Raw genomic sequence first — 21,706 nt, 5'->3', positions numbered from 1 at the left:
TCAAAATCACACTTAGAAAAGTAGAACAATTTAAAATATATTTTAGGTACATACCGCTAATAAAACCAGCATTACTTTTATTGGAAGTCAGCATTCCCTCAAACCACTTGTATGATGATACAGCATCTGCAATACAATAGAGTAAAACACTGTTAAAAAAACAAAAAACATGATCAGTGACCAATATGGCAGATAGAATCTCCGTGTCCTTCCTGTCCAAACCAAAATCTCCTTAGAGAGGTTCCTGCCAACCGAGTGTTGTCTTACCACCAAATATGTGCACAGGCTCTATGGATACCAACCTGGTTATGAAATGTCTGAAAGGAAAATCTCCCAAGTTTAATAAACATGCGTTTTTCCTTGGGGTATAATAGCAAGAAAACCTATGATAACCGGATTCTATTTTCCAGCGTCCTAAGAATCAAAGATTTTTTTGAAGTCAGCCTAGCATCCTGTGGTGCATTTAAAACAGAGTCCTAATAAACTGGCCCTGGGATAATTCAGTACTTAACTGAACTTGAGGAAGTTTCAGTCTATTATAGATCTACATCAGCAAGAGAGACCAGGTAAGGCTTTTATAAAACTGGCATTCAAATAGCTGCAATGCACTATCACACTATCACTATTTTAAAGCCATTGTGAATGAAAGCGAGATTATTTCTGTGATTGGTCAAGAGGCTAATGCAGTGTGTTGGTTTTAAGGTCTGCCTACAAAGTGTGTATTACTTCACATATTTCCTGGAGAGCAATTTTGCCAATGGATCATCAGAAATTACTCTGCAATTTTCTGGAAGAGTTTGAGTAGGATAGGTGTTAGCTCTTCTCTAAACTTTTGGTAGGGGTGGGGGATGATTTGGGAGAATGGCATTGAACATGTATAATATCATATAAGAAACGAATTGCCAGTCCAGGTTTGATACAGGACGCTTGGGCTGGTGCACTGGGATGATCCAGAGGGATGGTATGGGGAGGGAGGTGGGAGAGGGGTTCAGGATTGGGAACACGTGTACACCCGTGGCAGATTCATATTGATGTATGGCAAAACCAATACAATATTGTTAAGTAATTAGCCTCTAATTAAAATAAATAAATTTTAAAAAAATGAAAAAAAAGGAAATTACTTTAAATGTACTTTAAAACATTTTTTTGATGTGGACCATTTTTAAAGTCTTTATGAATTTGTTACAATGTTGTTCCTGTTTTATATTTTGTTTTTTGGGCTGGGAGGCATGTGGGATTTTACTTTCCCTATTAGGGATCAAATCTGTACCCCTGCATGGGAAGGTGTATCTTAACCACTGGACCACCAAGGAAGTCCCTAAATGTACTTTGAGTGACAGTGCCTTGTGTTAGCTATTGTTATCAGCAAAATGTCCTGAATTCTGAGTTTGTACATGATACTGTATATGGTACATGATACAGTATACTGATATGCATACTTGCCATTAGCTGTTTCTACCTAAAACAGAACCTCACTGACTGAAGACCCCCCAGGAAGGAACAAACACTTTAGTTGCTGTTTTCTTGACAGGTAGATACAATATTCCTGCATTAGATCTCTGAATGTCCTTGTTTTGCTATATGACAAGGACAAGTGTGTTTTCTCCCCCTTCTGAGTATCTAATGTCATCTGTAAATGAATAAAAATGAAGTAAAGTTCATTAGCAAGTATTACTCAAAATAATTCCTTTTATGCAAGACATTTTCTACAAGATTACAATCATTGTAAAGAACACAGATTTAACCTTAATATATTCAATTGTAGAATGAGCTAAAGTAAGAACTGGTACAGTTTTAATTGCTTAGAAAAAATACATAAGAAACCAAGAGAGAGAATGCTATGTCAGGTGAAATGAGGAGTACAATCCAAAGCATTCTACCACTATCACAAAGGTGCCTCTAGACATTATTAACAAGCCTATTCCCATTGGTTTTATAAATAACTTAATTCTTATTCAACCTCTTTTAATGTTGATGGGAAAAGGATGACTAAGAGAGAGAGAAGAAAAAGTATTGATAATTTCAAAACTTTTCATAGAATATACACCTGAAATTTACACAGTCAGAATCACTCCAATTTTTATAGACTTAGTGTTGAATAGTGATGAACCAAACACTATTTACAGCTATTTCTAAAGTTGTTGCTATAACCTGAGAAGTCTTTAGACTCCCCAACTATCCTCAGCTAAAAGGCCAACAAATAAATTACTACCTCAATATATTCACTGAAATGGCTGTAAGAATTAATAGTGGTACCCAAGAGTCTATTTACCTTCAGGACACCTTCATACATACGGAAACTGATTCAATGTGAAAAGAGTTAGGCTTACAGTATTCCCTTACCAGAGGTAGGCACATATTTTTGTAATATTTCTATGTTGTAGATGAGGAACTAAGACACAAAAAGGAATTTTATTCTCAGATACACAGCAACTTTAATGGTACAGCCAATGTTAATATGAGGCTTGGTATTAATCTGATTCTAAAAGTAACATTTAATTATCTTTTAGACTGCCAAACTCCCTCCCCCAAATAACGCAGGAGGTTGCCAATAAGAGAAGAGTTTATAAGGTGCCTCAATTCAGGAGACAAAGATTCAGGTTACCTCAAAAGAGTATTCCAGGGACGAGAAAGAGTCAGGGGCTTGCTTATATAGACAAAAAACCATGAGGTTGTCAACAGATACCTAATGAGAATTGTGATCGACTCTGATGTGAGTCAGGAAATATCTGTCCTTAAGGGGCCACAAGTTTAAGATAGGGGTCTGATGAGTAATGAGACTGCCACAAGACCCTGCCAGATATTCTTGATGCCTTCATCAGCTCAAGAGTCAGGTTCTCTTTCCGCTAATAAGTACACGAGTAACACATCCTTAATGTCTTCTTGGCTCTACTTAGAGAGCTCTCTTAGCAATCCCAACTCCATTTTGGGTTTCATTTCACAAGGGGAAGTGTACACTGGTGTTCTCTGACCACTGTTTCCATTGCTAGTAGAAAATGCACTTTGCATTTTCTGGCTTTACCACTGGTGCTTTATTGGTATGATGACAGATATCTTTATTTTTTTCTGCAATGTGACTTTTTAAACAAAATACTTGATGGTAGGTTATTAAATTTAGCTTTTTTTTTTTTTTTTTTTGCAGTGAACTTAAATATTGCTGAAGAAAAAAAAATTAGACTCTAAGTGAACTGAGAAAGTCAAAAGAAGGTACCACCTTCAGCGCTGGAGTATTTCCTTTAATGTGATAGTCAAGAGCATAAAGGCACAAACTTGCCCAACAAAACATAAGAAGGGTAGTGTGTGCCTTTTTCTAATCACATGTATAAAGAGTCTCAGACATTATTTTTGCCTTGTGTCTCACTACTTCTAGGATATTCTTCCTCGGAAATCTTGAGCAAGAGCAACAGTGATGCTGGAAAAGATTCCAAAATGTAGTTTAAGCTTTAGAAAAGCAAGCTATGCTATTTCATTAACATTTTTTCTCCAGAGGAGATATCCAAAATATAGTTGGAAGGATTTAAAAAAAATGCTGAAGCTGCAATTCAAAAATGTGGGTTTTTTGAAACCACCACATAAATACAGATAAACTTTATATTCATCCTTTACTGTTTACTAACTGCATAGAAAGGGATGTTTAAAAGCCCAACAGCTCTCATACTGCGGTTTTGGATACTCCAAGGGTAAACAGAAATAATTAAGGTAATTGTTGTTCAGATCCTTTGGCAGCAAAGCACATGTTTATTTTAAGTAATAGATGTTAAAAAAAAAAAAAGTTTGAAGATGCATGACTCCACCTGAACCACAGTTTCACAAGGAAAGAAAAAAAAGTATCTGCAGAAAGATTTTTATAAGCCTGCAGCAGCCTTTCTTGCCCATGTAAATAGTTTCACCGCAAAGAGCTGAGTCATTGGTTTTTCCAGCAATTGGTTCTCACTAACTGAAAGAAAACAACTCCTTTTTTCCCCAGAAGCCAATGCACTGAGGCTGTTAATTAGAGTGTCAATGGGTGGCATCTGAGACTCACCCAGGCCAAACATTTTACACTGTGGGTAGGGTATCAAATTATCTCAGAGAGAAGTCTGTGATAAGTCCAAGCCTGCCAACAACACCCTCAGACCATTTTGGACTGAAGAATGAGGAATTTGAAGGACTATGAAACCACTCTGTAAAATGCTCACAACAGATCAGCAGAAAGCTATGCAGCACAGGTGTGCCTGTAATTGGAAAATGGTCTGTGTTCAATGGCCCCTCAAATTCACTTTCTTCTCAGACACTCCTGTGGGTTTTATAAAGCAGTTCAGGAAACCTAAGTGCTGACTGATCTTTTCTGAATATTTAGGCTTACATATTTCGTGTAAAGTTTAGAGATGGGTTTTATTGCCCTGCCCCAGCCTTTACATAAAGAGCTGGCATTTCTGTCAGGAAAAACAGGCATCCACAGCTCCATCTATAAGTCTGATTGAAATCAAAGGTTCTGGATACACATGAGGAATTATGGAATATATTGTATGAAGAATATATTACAAATGTTATGAACTCTTTTATTTCCAAAGCTATTTTACAACTATGAGCTAATTGTATTTGCAGAGTAATCCACAGATCAACCCAAAGAATTTGTATTACATGCGTTATCTGCACACTTATTGCATCGACTAGAAAGTCTCAGATTGTTGAACACTGCACCTAATTTCTGTTGATATGCTGATAGAAATTGTAAAGAATCAGTGAAAGAAAACTATCTTTCCCACATATAGTGGACAGAGTACTTGCCATTTTGCAAGTTATCTCCTTAGCAAGGTAATACTTTTGTTGGGTGATCCAGGCTCCCTGAATACTCTAAGCACCATCTGCTTGTCACATTGCCTTTAGAGAAGTCTGCAATTCAGCTGCTAAGGGCAGTACTATTTGTATATGAAAGAAAACTTGCTCCATCCCCAGTACCTCCTCTCCTTTTTAGTTGCAAGTGATGAGTCTATGAAACAAAAGCTGTTCTCTTACACAGCTAATCTGGACCCACTTGGCTCCTTGAAGACTGAATACTTGGCTGTGCAGAAGAGCTACTCATACAGAGAAATAGTTTTCTCTACAAAAATACCTCAGCACTAAAGAAGACAGCGTTATGGAGAAACTTCTCACCATATCAATTATTTGCTTCAGTGCACAGGTACATATGGAAGATCCCCTGGAGAAGGAATTGGCAATCCACTTCAGCACTCCTGCCTGGAAAATCTCATGGACGGAGGAGCCTGATAGGCTACTGTCCATGGGTTCACAAAGAGTTGGACACGACTGAGTGACTTCACTTTAATGATCAAATTACATTACGTCAAAAATATCAATAACCTCAGATACACAAATGACACCATCCTTAATACAGAGAGCAAAGAAGAACTAAAGAACCTCTTGATGAAAGTGAAAGAGGAGAGTGAAAAAGCTGGCTTGAATCTCAGCATTCAAAAAATGAAGATAATGGCATCCGGCCCCATCATTTCAAAATAAATAGATGGGGAAACAATGGTAACAGTGAGAAACTTTGCTTTTTTGGGCTCCAAAATCACTGCAGATGGTGACTGCAGCCATGAAATTAAAAGACGCTTGCTACTTGGTAGAAAAGCTATGACCAACTAGACAGCATATTAAAAAGCAGAGACACTACCTTTCCGACAAACATCTGTCTAGTCAAAGCTATGTTTTTTCCAGTGGTCATGTATGGATGTGAGAATGGGACTATAAAGAAAGCTGAGCATTGAAGAAATTGATGCTTTTGAACTGTGGTGTTGGAGAAGACTATTCAGAGTCCCCTGGACTGCAAGGAGATCCAACCAATCCATCGTAAAGGATATCAGTCCTGAATATTCATTGGAAGGTCTGATGCTGAAGCTGAAACTCCAATACTTTGGCCACCTGATGCAAAGAACTGACTCAATGGAAAAGATCCTGATGCTGGAAAAGACTGAAGGCAGGAGGAGAAGGGGAAGACAGAGTATGAGATGGCTGGATGGCATCACCAACTCAGTGGACATGAGTTTGAGTAGGATCTGGGAGTTGCAGACGGACAGGTAAGCCTGGTGTGCTGCATTCCATGGGGATGCAAAGAGTCAGACACAACTGAGCGACTGAACTGAACTGAATGATCAAATATCCCAAATATTACAATGTGGGATTGAGGGAATCTACTCCAAACCTTCCTAAATCTTCCCAGAGATTAAAGAACAAAATCTGAGGCCACGCTTGTGATTTGTCATACTGATAATCAAGAACAAGAAATGGAAAAACTGGGAGTTTTGTTTAACTAAAAAGAAAACGAAAACTAAAATGAAAACAAAACCTTAAAAAATCTTTAGTTATATAACTAAAATGGATCTTTCAGAGAAGATGGAAAATTGGATCATCTCCACTCAATAGAACCAAAGTTACACAAGGCTATTTATAAATACTTTGACTTCTCTTTATAAGTTATAAAATATGATAAAGGATGATGATAATAATATACTTCATTTTGATAACAAGACTCCTCACTGGGAAGGTTGTCAAGTTGTATTTATGGAATATTAGGGTATTATCAGAACCATTCTTTGTACTACATGTTTTACTAGTTAATTTGGTTAAAATTATATTTACACGGATAAAATATTATTTGAAACTGAGAACAGCCACAGAAAGGTTTATCTACTTTTGTCATTCTTATCATTTAGACATTACTTCATGTACTGGTCAATTTTTATTTTATGTATATATATATATGTATGTATGTAAAATAAAACATACATCATGGTACTTTCCCATATAAAAATTACCTTTCATGATAATTACCTGCTGAAGTTAGGAATCTGTGTGAATGTTTTTATAATGCACATGGCTTGTTATATACACCATCTGTCTAATAACACAATGGTACAGATTTGTTGAAAGTATATCTATAAATGTTATACAACACTGAAAGATGACATTTATTTCATTAGTATACATTCTATTAGTCTCATTTTATATTGTAGATTGCTACCATTTTCTTGAAAGTAGCAAATGTAATTTCTAATTTTTAATTAATAAATTACAGAATGGGGTAAGTGAGCAAAAAACTAGGTTAAAGATAAACATTTCACTCTGCATAAGATAATGTATGGTATCACTAATAGTGGAAGAGTGAATGTTAAAAGACATCAACTTTTAAAAGATAATAAGATTGAAAAACATTGCTCAAAAAAGATCTTAGAGTAGTAATTCTTATAAATCAAAATTACAATCACTATGATTTTTTTAAAGGGAGATTAAAGGAAAGGAGTGAAAGACTATTTTCATGTTATACTTTCAATGGCAGGCATGCTTCGTTTGACACAATAAATGAATTTCTAAATAGCTATTTCTTTTTTCTTAGTAAATTATTCACAACTTAAATATTTGAGGGAAGATTGATAATTAAAGGAATTCAAAAATGAATCATTTTAGTTCATATAAAACTTAACTAAAGTATTCTTGTTAAATGTGAGTTTTGCTTATTAAGTTAATTTTAAAGTTGATTTGCTGCTGCTGCTGCTGCTAAGTCACTTCAGTCGTGTCCGACTCTGTGCAACCCCATAGACAGCAGCCCACCAGGCTCCACCGTCCCTGGGATTCTCCAGGCAAGAACACTGGAGTGGGTTGCCATTTCCTTCTCCAATGCATGAAAGTGAAAAGTGAAAGTGAAGTCGTTCAGTTGTGTCCAACTCTTAGCAACCCCATGGACTATAGCCTACAAGGCTCCTCTGCCCATGGGATTTTCCAGGCAAGAGTACTCGAGTGGGTTAAAGTTGATTTGAGTTGGGTGCAAATATTACTTTATATATAATGTTGATCATTTGTGATACTGAAAAAACATAGTAAAATGATACACAGAGTACACATCACTTAGATTCCATGATTATCACAATCACTCAAATTCTGTGTTACCCAAAAGAATAAAATGAATTATTATTCATTAATAGCTTGCATAGGGTTAGTGCTTAACATATTAATAATTTTCCAAGCAGTTTCACCTAATTTTAGCTACTAGGTACTATAAGCAAGATTTAGAGAAATAAATAGAAAGTACAAGCTTTGCCTTCTTAAATTTATAATTTAAGAACTTGGAAGCAAGTGAATATTGAAGATACAATAGGGGCCTGGAATAAGCCTTTAAAATTTCTTGTTTTTTAAAATTTCAAAACTGTTTATCCTATCATACTTACGTCACATCTGCAATAGAGAGGAAAATTCAGTATGTCCTATATATGTGTTAAAAATGGATTCTGTGTGTTTGTGTGTGTGTGATGAGAAATAGTGATAAAACTATATATATAATATTTTGTTACTTTCCTACTTTCTTTCCTTACTATGGATCTTTTCCATTATTACTATAAGATATTATTGAAATACTATTGTAACATGCATACTTATTCTTTAGAATAATGCTCAACACACATAGACATACACTCAAAGATTTATAACTAAAAGGTAGCAGAAGAGGTAAAACTGAGCACTAAAAAATAATTCATTCATCCAAATAAACGCAGAAAAGTTCAGCTCAGTTCAGTTATATAAGTTGTATAAGCAGGGTGACAATATACAGCCTTGATGTACTCCTTTCCTGATTTGGAACCAGTCTATTGTTCCATGTCCAGTTCTAACTATTGCTTCTTGACCTGCATACAGATTTCTCAGGAGGCAGTCCGGTGGTCTGGTATTCCCATCTCTTTAAACAAAAAATAGAAGTGAGACAAATAGAAAACAAATACTAAGATGGTAGACTTAAGCCAGGACATTATCAATTACCAACATTAACTAAAATATACTAAGTACACCACATAAAAGTAGAACTAGCCATACTAAACACAATTAATTATTTTTAAAAGCTCAAACTTGTAATATGCTGTGTAAACAAATACATTTTAAATATACAGAAAAGGACAGGTGGAACATACATACGTGGGAAGGAAAACACAGACCAAGATATCATTAGGCATAAGAAAACTGGTATGGCTCTACACTATTGAAAAAGATTAGACTTCAAGACATTCAATATATCCAAAAACAAAGATAAAAATTTCATAATCATAAAAGTCAATGAAACAGGAAGCTATAAATAATTTAAATTCAATCAATAACAATGTTTCAAAACAATATGAGGCAAAACTGACAGAACTAAGGAAAGGAATAGACCAATGAACAAACAGAGATTTTAATATCTATAATTTTTATATTTTAATACCCATCATTTTATAATTTTAATACTTATCATTTAGTCATTGATTAACATAGAACCACAGAGAAACAGAAATGATGATGATATAGAGGATGTGAAAAGCACTATCAGCCAAATTGCCTACTTGACATTTATAGAACATTAACCACAACATCAGGGTATACATTTTTTAAAGGAACATGCAAGTTGATAACTCCAGCCTTTGTTGTTGTTGTTTAGTTGTTAAGTCATGACCGACTCTTTGTGACCCCACGCAATATAGCCCACCAGGCTCCTCTCTCCATGGTATTTCCCAGGCAAGAATATTGGAGTGGGTTGCCATTTCCTTCTCCAGGAATTTAAGCCTTAATAAACATTAAAGGATCAAAATTATTAAGGAGTATATGTTCTTACTCTCTTAATATAGCAGTATTAAAACAGACATCATAAATAATAAAATAGCTAAAAATACCATAATACTTGAAAATTAAACAGCAACTTTAAATTTCCCAGATCAAAGAAAAACATACAAGGGAAATTAAAAGATATTTTCTATGTAATTCTTTTGAAATGTATAGTAGAAGTCAATTATTTAAGTTTATATCTTAAAAGGTTACAAAAGAAAAGCAAATTAAACATGAAGGCAAGAAAAAGGATTCAATAAAATGAAAATGGAAATAGGTAAAATAGAAAAACTGACAATGGAAAAAGTCATTAAAATAAAAATCTAATGCTTTCAAAGGATTAATAAAATTTAGCAAGAGTGATCAACCAAAAAGAAATGAAATAATCTACTAATGTGAGGAATGAAAGAAGGATGTCACTTTCTATCATCCAAACACTAGAAACTTCATGTCAATAAATTCAAATTAGATAATATGGAAAAGTCCTTTTAAAACACAAATGGACATAACAAGATATAGAAAAGTGGTGTATCTAAAATTCATAATTTAAAGAATATTGTTATGACTGGTTTAATTGGTAAACTCCATTATATATTTTATGAAGACAGAATACCAATCTTATAATTCTTTCTGAAATAGTGAAAGAAGAAAAATTTATAACTTATGTAATAAAGTCATCATGCAACTGATTACAAAGCCTGATAAAGAAGAAATTATAAAGAAATTGGCAGAAAATTATAAAAAATATCTGTCTTGAATATAGACTCAAAAGCATTAAAACCTAAAAAAGTAGAATTCAGCAAATAACAAAAGCACAATGGGCAAATGAGGTTTATTCTAAGATCTTAAACAAGATTGTTTAAAATATTTAAAGATCGACCAATGTATTCACTATACTAAAATAATAAATAAAAATGCATATCATCCTTTTCAAAGATGTGGCTAAATCATTTCATAAACTCATTAGATATTTGATTTCTAAATATCATGCAGAAAACTAGGAGCAAAGGAAAATTCCTGGTCAAATGAAAAGCATCTTATTAAACCTATAGTTAACATCCTATTAATGATAACATCTCGGAGAAGGCAATGACACCCCACTCCAGTACTCTTGCCTGGAAAATCCCATGGATGGAGGAGCCTGGTAGGCTGCAGTCCATGGGGTCGCTAAGAGTCGGACACGACTGAGCAACTTCCCTTTCACTTTTCACTTTCATGCATTGGAGAAGGAAATGGCAACCCCCTCCAGTGTTCTTGCCTGGAGAATCCCAGGGACGGGGGAGCCTGGTGGGCTGCTGTCTATGGGGTTGCACAGAGTCAGACATGACTGAAGTGACTTAGTAGTAGTAGTAATGATAACATCTGCACCCTTAAAATCTTTGCTGCTTATTATACTTGAACTCAAAAAATGTCTGGCCAAGTGTTTTAATGTTTTATGTGTACTTTAAGGTATATTTATCAATTATTTAGTGGAAATATATACATATATAATTTTCTCAAAACTGTTTTCTAATTCTCTTTTCAAGTATATCTAAATTACTACTTAATTTTTCCATTGAGTTATAAATGTCAATGATTTTTATTGACATTTAATATTCCAATCTATAAAGTCCTTGGTGATATAAATCTAATAGGTCCTGATTACTCGTATATTTGTTATATTTTAACTGGCAAATTTTATTTGTTCAAACCTAATTCTTATGAACCTTGAAGGCCTGGCCTGAGGATGATGTTCATTAAAGAGATATTCCTTTACTCTTGACAGGAGGTGTACCTATTTGCCAGAATTTTAAGTTAATTTTTGTAATTGAGATTTCCTTGATTGTGCACGTAATGTAAATTCAAACCACAGACCCTCCTGAGAAAAGTCTAGCAATTCTCAGAGAAAAATTAGTACCATCATTTTTTTTCCTCACCTGAAGCCTATAAAAATAAGCTGTTTTCTGAATTGGTTTTATTTATTTCCAAAGGACAGTTCACAGCTTAAAACTTATACTTGAATTATCTTCTATTTGTATAGCATCCTCAGATTTAGGTTTTCCTCTGTCAGATCTAAGTTCTAGTTTCCAATTTCCATTAAAGCTCTTTATTCCTGCCAAAGTTCCTTGTATTCAAGGCAGCCCCGGTTATCACATTTATTTACCACTCTGATATCAGCTTACAGTTTTGTGGGAGAAGCAGGGTATGGAGGCCCTTGGGGATTTCCCCCCTCTTCTTGTAAACTCAGTAATGCATTCAAAAGCTTATGGCTATAATTTATCCAACATCTGCATATTTTTATGCCAAAAGGGCATTTCAGAATATCTAGTCTGCCATTCTGATGGAAATATAAGTATAGACTCCCATGGCCTTTATTATTTTCTTAAATGAGTCCTTAAATATTATATAAGGGCACACAAACAGTGATATAAGTAGGCATATGTCTATGTTGTAGAGGCAAGTTTTGCTGCATTTGAAAATTTTCGTCCAAAAGTAAAAGTTAAGCAAGATTCTTTCATTTCCAAAATTGTTTCACTGGAGTTAGGCAAACTTGGAAGTTGCTCAGTTTCCTGCAACCAGAGAAGAGTGGAAAATTACTGTTTCAGGAATTTGCACCCTAGGAAATACAGCTCAAAGTGTACCTGCTTTATAGAGAAAATAAATTTATACAGCTGTGAACAAAACCACTATAATTTGCAACACTCCGTCATTTTCTGAAGTATTCTAAGTCCTTACTTTGCTCTGAGTCATATGACTCATCAGAAAAAAACAAACATTCCCACTTTCCACCTCTGTATTTTAAACCAAGTGATGGAAATTATAGTGCTGAGAAGCCTGATAGGATTAGAATGCTGACACATGGATAATCCAACTGTCTCTTTTAGCCCATTCAGCTCATGCAGTTTGGTGTAAACACTGTAATATCACCTGCCTCCGTCTGCATGCCCATTAAAAAATGCAAATAAATTCTGGCTTACTTTGACTTTAACGGTTATGGTGTCTGCATTTTGTATTCTCCATGATTGTAGCACTGCTCCAATTCCATTCAAAATGTGGCCTTCTGAAAGTGTTTAATTTTCTTGAATGCAACTTTTTTATTTTCTTTTTTTGTACTGCACAGAGACTGAGTTCCTCTGATTTTAATGTGGGGCTTCTCTGGTGGCTCAGTGGTAAAGAATCCACCTGCCAACGCAAGAGTGACAGGAGACAAGGGTTCGATCCCTGGGTTGTGGAGATCCCCTGGAGGAGGAAATAAACCCATTCCTGTATTCTTGCCTGGAAAATTCCATGGACAGAGCAGTCTGGCAGACTACAGTCCATAGCGTCAACAATCTGTGGGGTCCCAAAGAGTCGGCCATGACTGAGCATGCATACAACAACACAAAAACCGCTAAGGAGTATATCTGGTTTTCAGTCAACAAGCATAGCCCAACAACTATATGTACTGATTACATGATTTGTGGTGAAGGAATAATGAGGTAACTCAGAGTCAGATTATCTTTTTAAAAATATTACTAACATAAGCAAATCCTGAAAGTTTGGGGGTTCCTTTTAATGTTATATTTTCTGTGAAATGTGATAAGCATGAAAAATGGAATTTTTTGAATACACAAAGAATTGAATAAACAGAGTTCATGGAGAAGTCTAGACTAATGAAGTAAAAAGTTTCCATCCATTAGTTTAAATTTAGCTTTCATATTTATCCTAGTATATAGATAGTTCAAAGATGTTTTTCCTAATAGGATGTGATATATCATATTTTATGATAATTTGAATGGGAGCCTTGTCTGCTGAGCATTGTATTTCTATGTCTGCATGTGAAAGAAGAGTTCTTGTGTATCAGGATCAGTCATTGAGAAAACTGCTTCTCTCGTTTCACAACAGAGGCTCCACCTTCCTTTGGATCCCAAGCCAACCTTGGTCTAGAAGCCTTTGTGAATCTCTGGTACTTTCTTACAGACTCAGTATGCATTTAAATGTTTATGGCTGTAATTTATCCAGCACATGTGTGTTTTATGGCAGAAGTATATTTCAGAGTATGTGTTCTGCCACTCTGCTGGACATGCAGTCTGGATCACACCATACTTAAATATTTTATTTGAAATAATTTCTATGATATAACAAGAAATATATGTTGGGTTACTGACTGATATCCTAAAACCCTTACAAGTAGAAATACTATGAGAATAATCTGTTCTAATATTTGATCTTTGGCCTTGGATCTTGACACAGAGTCCTTAAATCCCTTGAAATGTCCTGTGTGACAAGAATGTCTTTTGTTCCAATGAGGTGACTGTTGGTGGGCTTCTGGATGGTGGTTGGTCTCAGAAAGGCCAACTCATTGTTGTTGTTTGGTCACTAAGTCGTGTCCAACTCTTTGTGATCCCATGGACTGCGGCTCACCAGGCTTCCCTCTCCTTCACTATCTACCAGAGCTTGCTCAAACTCATGTCCATTGAGTCAGTGATACCGTTTCTCATCCTCTGTCATCCCTCTCTCTTCCTGCCTTCAATCTTTCCCAGCATCAGGTTCTTTTCCAGTGAGTCAGCTGTTTGCATCAGGTGGCCAAAGTATTGGAGCCTCAGCTTCAGCATCAGTCCTTCCAGGGAATATTTAAGGTTGATTTCCTTCAGGATTGAGTGGCTTGATCTTGCTGTCCAAGGGACTCTTGAGAGTCTTCTCCAACACCACAACTTGAAAGCATCAATTCTTTGGTGCTCAGCTTTCTTTATGATCCAACTCTCACATCCATACATGAATACTGGAGAAACCATAGCTTTGACTGGACGGACCTTTGTCGGCAAAGTAATGTCTCTGCTATTTAATACGCTGACTAGGTTTGTCACAGCTTTTCTTCCAAGGAGCAAGTGTCTTTTAATTTTGTCATGATTAGAAGCTTAGAACATTAAGCCCCACTCCCCAGATTTTTTTTAGAAATAAAGGAGCTAGAAATTGATGTATTAATTGATCATGCCTATCGTGAGCACCGAAGAGTTGATGTTTTTGAACTGTGGTGTTGGAGAAGACTCTTGAGAGTCCCTTGGACTACAAGGAGATCCAACCAGTCCATTCTGAAGGAGATCAGCCCTGGGATTTCTTTGGAAGCAATGATGCTAAAGCTGAAACTCCAGTACTTTGGCCACCTCATGCGAAGAGTTGACTCATTGGAAAAGGCTCTGATGCTGGGAGGGATTGGGGGCAGGAGGAGAAGGGGACGACAGAGCATGAGATGGCTGGATGGCATCACTGACTCGATGGACGTGAGTCTGAGTGAACTCCGGGAGTTGGTGATGGACAGGGAGGCCTGGAGTGCTGCAATTCATGGGGTCGCAAAGAGTCGGACACGACTGAGCGACTGAACTGAATCGTGATGCAGCCCCCATAAAAGTCCCCCACATATGAGGTTCCGAGAGCTTCTGGGGTGGTGAACACATGTACATGCCAAGAATGTACATACCAACACATATACATACCAAGAATGTGGCACAATCTCATTCCACAGAGAAAAAAGATCCTGGGGTTGACTCTACCAAAGCTCACCACATATGACTCTCTTTATCTGACCATTCAATAACATCTTTTAAAATATCCTTTGTAATAAATTGGCAATACTTAAGCTGTTTTCTTAGGGCTGTGAAATTCTTTAGCAAATTATAGAACTCAAGGAAAGGGTAGTGGAACCTCTAATTTGTAGAAGTTGGGAGTAACCGGGGAACCTGCTACTTCAAACTGGCATCTGAAAGAGGCGTCAGTCTTGTTGGACTGGGTCCCCACCCTGGGGGGTCTGAGCTAGCCCCGGTTGTTTGTGTGTGTTTAGTTGCTCAGTCACGTCTGACTCTTTGCAATCCCACGGACTGTAGCCTGCCAGGCTCCTCTGTCCATGAAATTCTCTAGGGAAGAATACTAGAGTGGGTTGCCTTGCCCTGCAACAGGGGATCTTCCCAACCCAGGGATCAAACCCAGGTCTCCCACATTGCAGGTAGATTCTTTACCATCTGAGCCACCAGGGACGCAACCCTGGTTAGGCACAGAATTAAACTGTAGAATACTGAGCTGGTTTCAGAGAAGAGGTCAGTGTGGGAAAAACTCTACACATCTGGTCACAGAAGTGTTCTTTATGAGTAGTGAGTTTTTTTCTAAAAATGAACTGAGTGGAGTGAAAAGGTTAGTCACTCAGATGTGTCTGTATTGTTGTGACCTCATGGACTGTAGCCTGCCAGGCTCCCCTGTTCAAGGAATTCTCCACAGGAACACAGGAGTGGGTTGCCATGCCCTCCTCCAGGTACCTTCCCAGCTCAGGGATCAAACCTGGGTCTCCTGCATTGCAGGCATATTCTTTACCACCTGAGCCACCAAACGTAACTTAAAGGCACACGTACAACTATGAAACCTGCTCTCAGGACTTAGTCTTTGTTTTCCACATGACCCAACAAGACATTATACAGAGTTCATATATCCTAGAAAATGCTTTGATAATTCTCCAGGGCTGAGTAATGGATTTTAACGGACTGAATTATATCTCCCAATACTTGTATGTTGCAGGCCCACCTCCCAATGTGGCTGTATTTGGAGATAGGGCTTTAAATAAGGTCACTTAGGTGGGCTCTTAATCCAACAGGACTAGGGACTGGAGTCACAAAGAGTCAGACATGACTGAATGACTTTTACCTCAGGGACCTTTTGCCAGGGAAATGGTGCACACAGAGAAAAGAACATGTAAAAACATAGAGAGAAGGTAGCTGTCTGTAAGTCAAGGAGAGAGCCCTCATGAGAAGTCAAATCTGCCAGCATCTTGATCTTGGATTTCCAGCCTCCAGAAATGTGAGAAATAAATTTTTGTATTTTAAGCCACCTATCTATGGTATTTTATTATGCAACCCTGGTCAATGAATACAAGGGTGCTTGAAAACACAGATTTACAGCACACAAAGGATATTTCCTAATCATCCATTTTAGGGTTTCTAAAGGGATGGGAGGCCCGGCATGCTGCAGTCCATGGTGTCATAAAGAGTCAGATACGACTTAGTGACTGAACAACAACAAAAATACTTCTGTTTGCAGGTTAGAAGTTCAGGTTATTTACTTCATTACAAAATGTTATTAGATATAAAATTATTCCATAAAATATTGTACTCAAATACACTTTTTTTTAATGTGGAAGATATTACTAAAGTTAACTCAATAATATTGATGGTAGTAGTAACAATACATATTTTATATAAACTGCCAAAATTTCTTAAAGAGATGGGACTACCAGACCACCTTACCTGCCTCCTGAGAAATCTGTATGCAGGTCAAGAAGCAACAGTTAGAATCACACATGGAACAACGGGCTGGTTCCAAATTGGGAAAGGAGTACGTCAAGGCTATATATTGACACCCAGCTTATTTAACATTTATGCACAAGCTGGAATCAAGATTGCCGGGAGAAATATCAATAACCTCAGATATACAGATAACATGACCCTGATGGCAGACAAGTGAAGAGGAACTAAAGAGCTTCTTGATGAAAGTGAAAGAGGAGAGTGTAAAAGTTGGCTTAAAACTCAACATTCAGAAAACTAAGATCATGGCAACTGGTCCCATCACTTAATGGCAAATAGATGGGGAAACAGTGAGAGACTATTTTCTTGGGCTCCAAAATTACTGCAGATGGTGACTGTAGCCATGAAATTAAAAGATATTTGCTGCTTGGAAGAAAAGCTATGACCAACCTAGACAGCATATTAAAAAACAGAGATATTACTTTGTCCATAAAGGTCCATCTAGTCAAAGCTGTGGTTTTTCCAGTAGTCTTGTATGGATGTGAGAGTTGGACAAAAAAGAAAGTTGAGCACCAAAGAACTGATGCTTTTGAACTGTGGTGTTGGAGAAGACTCTTGAGAGTCCCTTGGACTATAACGAGATCAAATCAATCAATCCTAAAGGAAGTCAGTCCTGAACATTCATTGGAAAGACTGATGCCGAAGCTGAAACTCCAATACTTTGGCCACCTGATGTGAAGAACTGACTCATAAGAAAAGACCCTGATGCTGGGAAAGATTGAATGCAGGAGGAGAAGGGGATGACATAGGATGAGATGGTTGGATGGCATAATTGACTAAATGGACATGAGTTTGAGCAACTCCTGGGAACTGGTGATGGACAGGGAAGCCTGGTGTGCTAGCTGCAGTCCATGGGGTTGCAGAGTCGGGCACAACTGAGCGACTGAACTGATAATTATATAAGATTTAGACCTAATATTATAATAATTATCATTTGATAAGTATTTCCTCTATGCCAAACCTTGCACTCTTTTCATACCTTTCTTTGTATTATTCAGTTCAGTTCAGTTCAGTTCAGTCACTCATTCATGTCCGAATCTTTGCAACCCCATGAATTGTAGCACACCAGGCCTCCCTGTCCATCACCAACTCCTGGAGTTCACCCAAACTCCTGTCCATTAAGTCAGTGATGTCATCCAGCCATCTCATCCTCTGTTGTCCCCTTCTCCTCCTGCCCCCAATCCCTCCCAGCATCAGTGTCTTTTCCAATGAGTCAACTCTTCACATGAGGTGGCCAAAGTATTGGAGTTTCAGCTTTAGCATCAGTCCTTCCAAAGAAATCCCAGGACTAATCTCCTTTAGAACAGATTGGTTGGATCTCCTTGCAGTCCAAGGGACTCTCAAGAATTTTCTCCAACACCACAGTTCAAAAGCATCAATCCTTTGGTGCTCAACTTTCTTTTTTGTCCAACTCTCACATCTATACACGACCACTGGAAAAACCATAGCCTTGACTAGACGGACCTTTGTTGGCAAAGTAATGTCTCTGCTTTTGAATATGCTATCTAGGTTGGTCATAACTTTTCTTCCAAGGAGTAAGCGTCTTTTAATTTCATGGCTGCAGTCACCATCTGCAGGGATTTTGGAGCCCAGAAAAATAAAGTCTGACACTGTTTCCACTGTTTCCCCATCTATTTCCCACGAAGTGATGGGACCAGATGCCATGATCTTTGTTTTCTGAATGTTGAGCTTTAAGCCAACTTTTTCACTCTCCTCTTTCACTTTCATCAACAGGCTTTTTAGTTCTTCTTCACTTTCTGCTATAAGGGTGGTGTCATCTGCATATCTGAGGTTACTGATAGTTCTCCAAGCAATCCTGATTCCAGCTTGTGCTTCTTCCAGCCCAGCGTTTCTCATGATAACATCTTAATTTAGTACTGAGCAAACTGAAGTTCAGCAACACCAATATACTTGCAATTTTTCACAGAGTTAATAATTACCCTGGGAACGTAGCACATTCTTAGAAACAAGTTGGAAGTGTGATCTCAAGGAGTATAGCTTCCATCATGTATTTCAAAGCAGAAAAAAAGTTATACAAAGTCATGGACTTGGTCCAAACTTACATTTATCAGGGGAGTAAAGTAAGTGCAAAGAAAGTTTAAGAACTACGTTAAGATTAGACATCTATTTAGCAGTAGAATCAGAACTAGAATCCAGAATGATTGAAAAATTGTAAAAATCTCTTTTGTTTCCAATACAGTATAAAAAAACAATCACACATTTTTAAGTGTTATTTAAATAAAAAACTATGCTTAATACTTAAAAATGTGAATTCCAGTCACACCAAATGTCAAATATAAAAATTTTACTTTATTTTCAGTTCTGATAGAGTTAAGTTTCAATCAATCACAGAACATTTACATTGTTAGAACAATGTTCTACATCATTCATGCTTATAGTAAAATAAATGTAGTCTCTGGAGAACTGATAATAAGATATGGATCCTAAAATATATAAATAAATAAATAGATGAATGAGTGAATGAATAAATAAATAACCTTCTGATAATATCTCTCAAAAAATAAACTTATAAGTTGTAAATTGGGAGAATTTTGTTTATTAAAATACATATTTAAGCCTCTTTTTATACACTAAACATTAAAGAATTTAGATTTGGAGGCATTTAATTAAAAATTTAGTTTTTAAGAACATAAAACGGAGTATGTCCTAAATTACTGGTTATTAGGAGAGTATGTTTCAAATTATTGGTTTTAAAGATTTAACTTTACAGTTGTCTCATATTTTGTTTAGCCACATTATCTGACACAAATAGGATTTAAAGAGAAAAGTCTTAAAAAATCAGTGTGGCTGAAATCCCAAGAAAAGAATCCTTCAGGTCAATCCTAAAGAAAAACCTGATGGAATGTTTTTATCTTATGTAGAGCAACAGCTTTGTAAAGAATATAAAATATTTTGACAAAAACATGCTTTGCTGTTTTTGTTGTAGAAAAGTTTCCTAAATATGTAATGGTCCCCAGATCATGGATAGCTTTGTATTCCTATTATGGACAAATCTCATTAGACAAATGTTAAGTGGGCATTGACTACTATAGGGGCCACTCCAACTGGGAATGTCATGTGGAGTCTATAACACAGCTGTCTGGAAAACATCAAACAGAAGAATGGAATTCATACATCATAATATATATCAGATGAAGTCAAATATTAAAAGTCTATTAAAGCAATCTATAATCCAAAATCAGCGGTTTTGTTTTGTATATTGTCCTTTGTATAATATACAAAGTAAATACAGTATTATCACACTTACTGATGACATAAACTAATAGTCTCCAAATTTTCAATTTGAATCTTGTTTTTTTAAAAAGCTATTTTTGTAAGGATTTCTTAAAATCTAATATTCATATAAATAAATAGATGTCCCATTATTTTAGATGTCCCATTAGTAGGTAATCACTCACTAAAACATTACTAAGTATAAGGTAAAAAATAAGATTGGAATATTCTTGATAATTGCAAAGATTCTCAGCAAAACATAAAATTAATTAACCTGCATTTAAAAAATCATACACTGTGGAAAAATGAAAACAGTCCCTGCAATGTAAGGGTGGTTCAACATATGTAAATCTATAATTATGATACACCACATGAATAGAATGAAAGATAAAAATTGTATGACCATCTCTGTAGATACAGAAAAAGCACTTGACATAATACAATATTTTTCATGATACACAACAAATTATATATATATATTAGTAGAAGGAACATATTTCAACATAATAAAGCCAAGCATGACATATTCACAGCTACTAGCATACTCAATGCTGAAAGGTTGAGTGCTTTTCTTCTAAGATCAGGAACAAGACAAGGCTGCCTATTTTCACTACTCCTATTCAGGTATTTTACTAACTCCTGTTCTCAACTCCTAGTACTGCAAGTCCTAGCCAGAAAAATCAAGCAAAAAAAAAAAAAAAAACATTAAAGCATCCAAGTAAGAAAGAAAGACATATAGTTATCTTTGTTGGCCAATGATAAGTGTGTGTGTGTGTGTGTGTGTGTGTGTGTAGTGTATACATATAGGAAATCCTAAGTTCAGTTCAGTTCAGTCACTCAGTCATGTCTGAATCTTTGTGACCCCATGAATCGCAGCACGCCAGGCCTCCCTGTCCATCACCAACTCCCGGAGTTCACTCAGACTCACGTCCATCAAGTCAGTGATGCCATCCTGCCATCTCATCCTCTGTCATCCCCTTCTCCTGCCCCCAATCCCTCCCAGCATCAGAGTCTTTCCCAATGAGTCAACTCTTCACATGAGGTGGCAAAACTACTGGAGTTTCAGCTTTAGCATCAGTCCTTCCAAAGAAATCCCAGGGCGGATCTCCTTCAGAATGGACTGGTTGGATCTCCTTGCAGTCCAAGGGACTCTCAAGAGTCTTCTCCAACACCACAGTTCAAAAGCATCAATTCTTTGGTGCTCAGCCTTCTTCACAGTCCAACTCTCACATCTATACATGACCACAGGAAAAACCATAGCCTTGACTAGACGGACCTTTGTTGGCAAAGTAATGTCTCTGCTTTTGAATATGCTATCTAGGTTGGTCATAACTTTCCTTCCAAGGAGTAAGTGTCTTTTAATTTCATGGCTGCAGTCACCATCTGCAGGGATTTTGGAGCCCCAAAAAATAAAGCCTGACACTGTTTCCACTGTTTCCCCATCTATTTCCCACGAAGTGATGGGACCAGATGCCATGATCTTTGTTTTCTGAATGTTGAGCTTTAAGCCAACTTTTTTACTCTCCTCTTTCACTTTCATCAACAGGCCTTTTAGTTCCTCTTCACTT

General features: G+C 36.6%; 1 long non-coding RNA gene across 1 annotated transcript in view; it reads right to left on the bottom strand.

Annotated features, from left to right (window-relative positions):
- The window catches only part of LOC129644639 (uncharacterized), a 285,309-nt gene that overhangs the window by 25,502 nt on the left and 238,101 nt on the right, over positions 1–21,706 (bottom strand). The window contains exon 3 of the long non-coding RNA XR_008710903.1: positions 55–126. This is a non-coding gene — a long non-coding RNA (uncharacterized LOC129644639). The remainder of the gene's footprint in view (positions 1–54; positions 127–21,706) is intronic.

Source organism: Bubalus kerabau, chromosome 2, assembly GCF_029407905.1.
Source record: "Bubalus kerabau isolate K-KA32 ecotype Philippines breed swamp buffalo chromosome 2, PCC_UOA_SB_1v2, whole genome shotgun sequence".
Lineage (NCBI taxonomy): Eukaryota > Metazoa > Chordata > Mammalia > Artiodactyla > Bovidae > Bubalus > Bubalus kerabau.
Note: the sequence above shows the minus strand (reverse complement) of the source record. Positions and strands in the feature narration are given on the sequence as shown.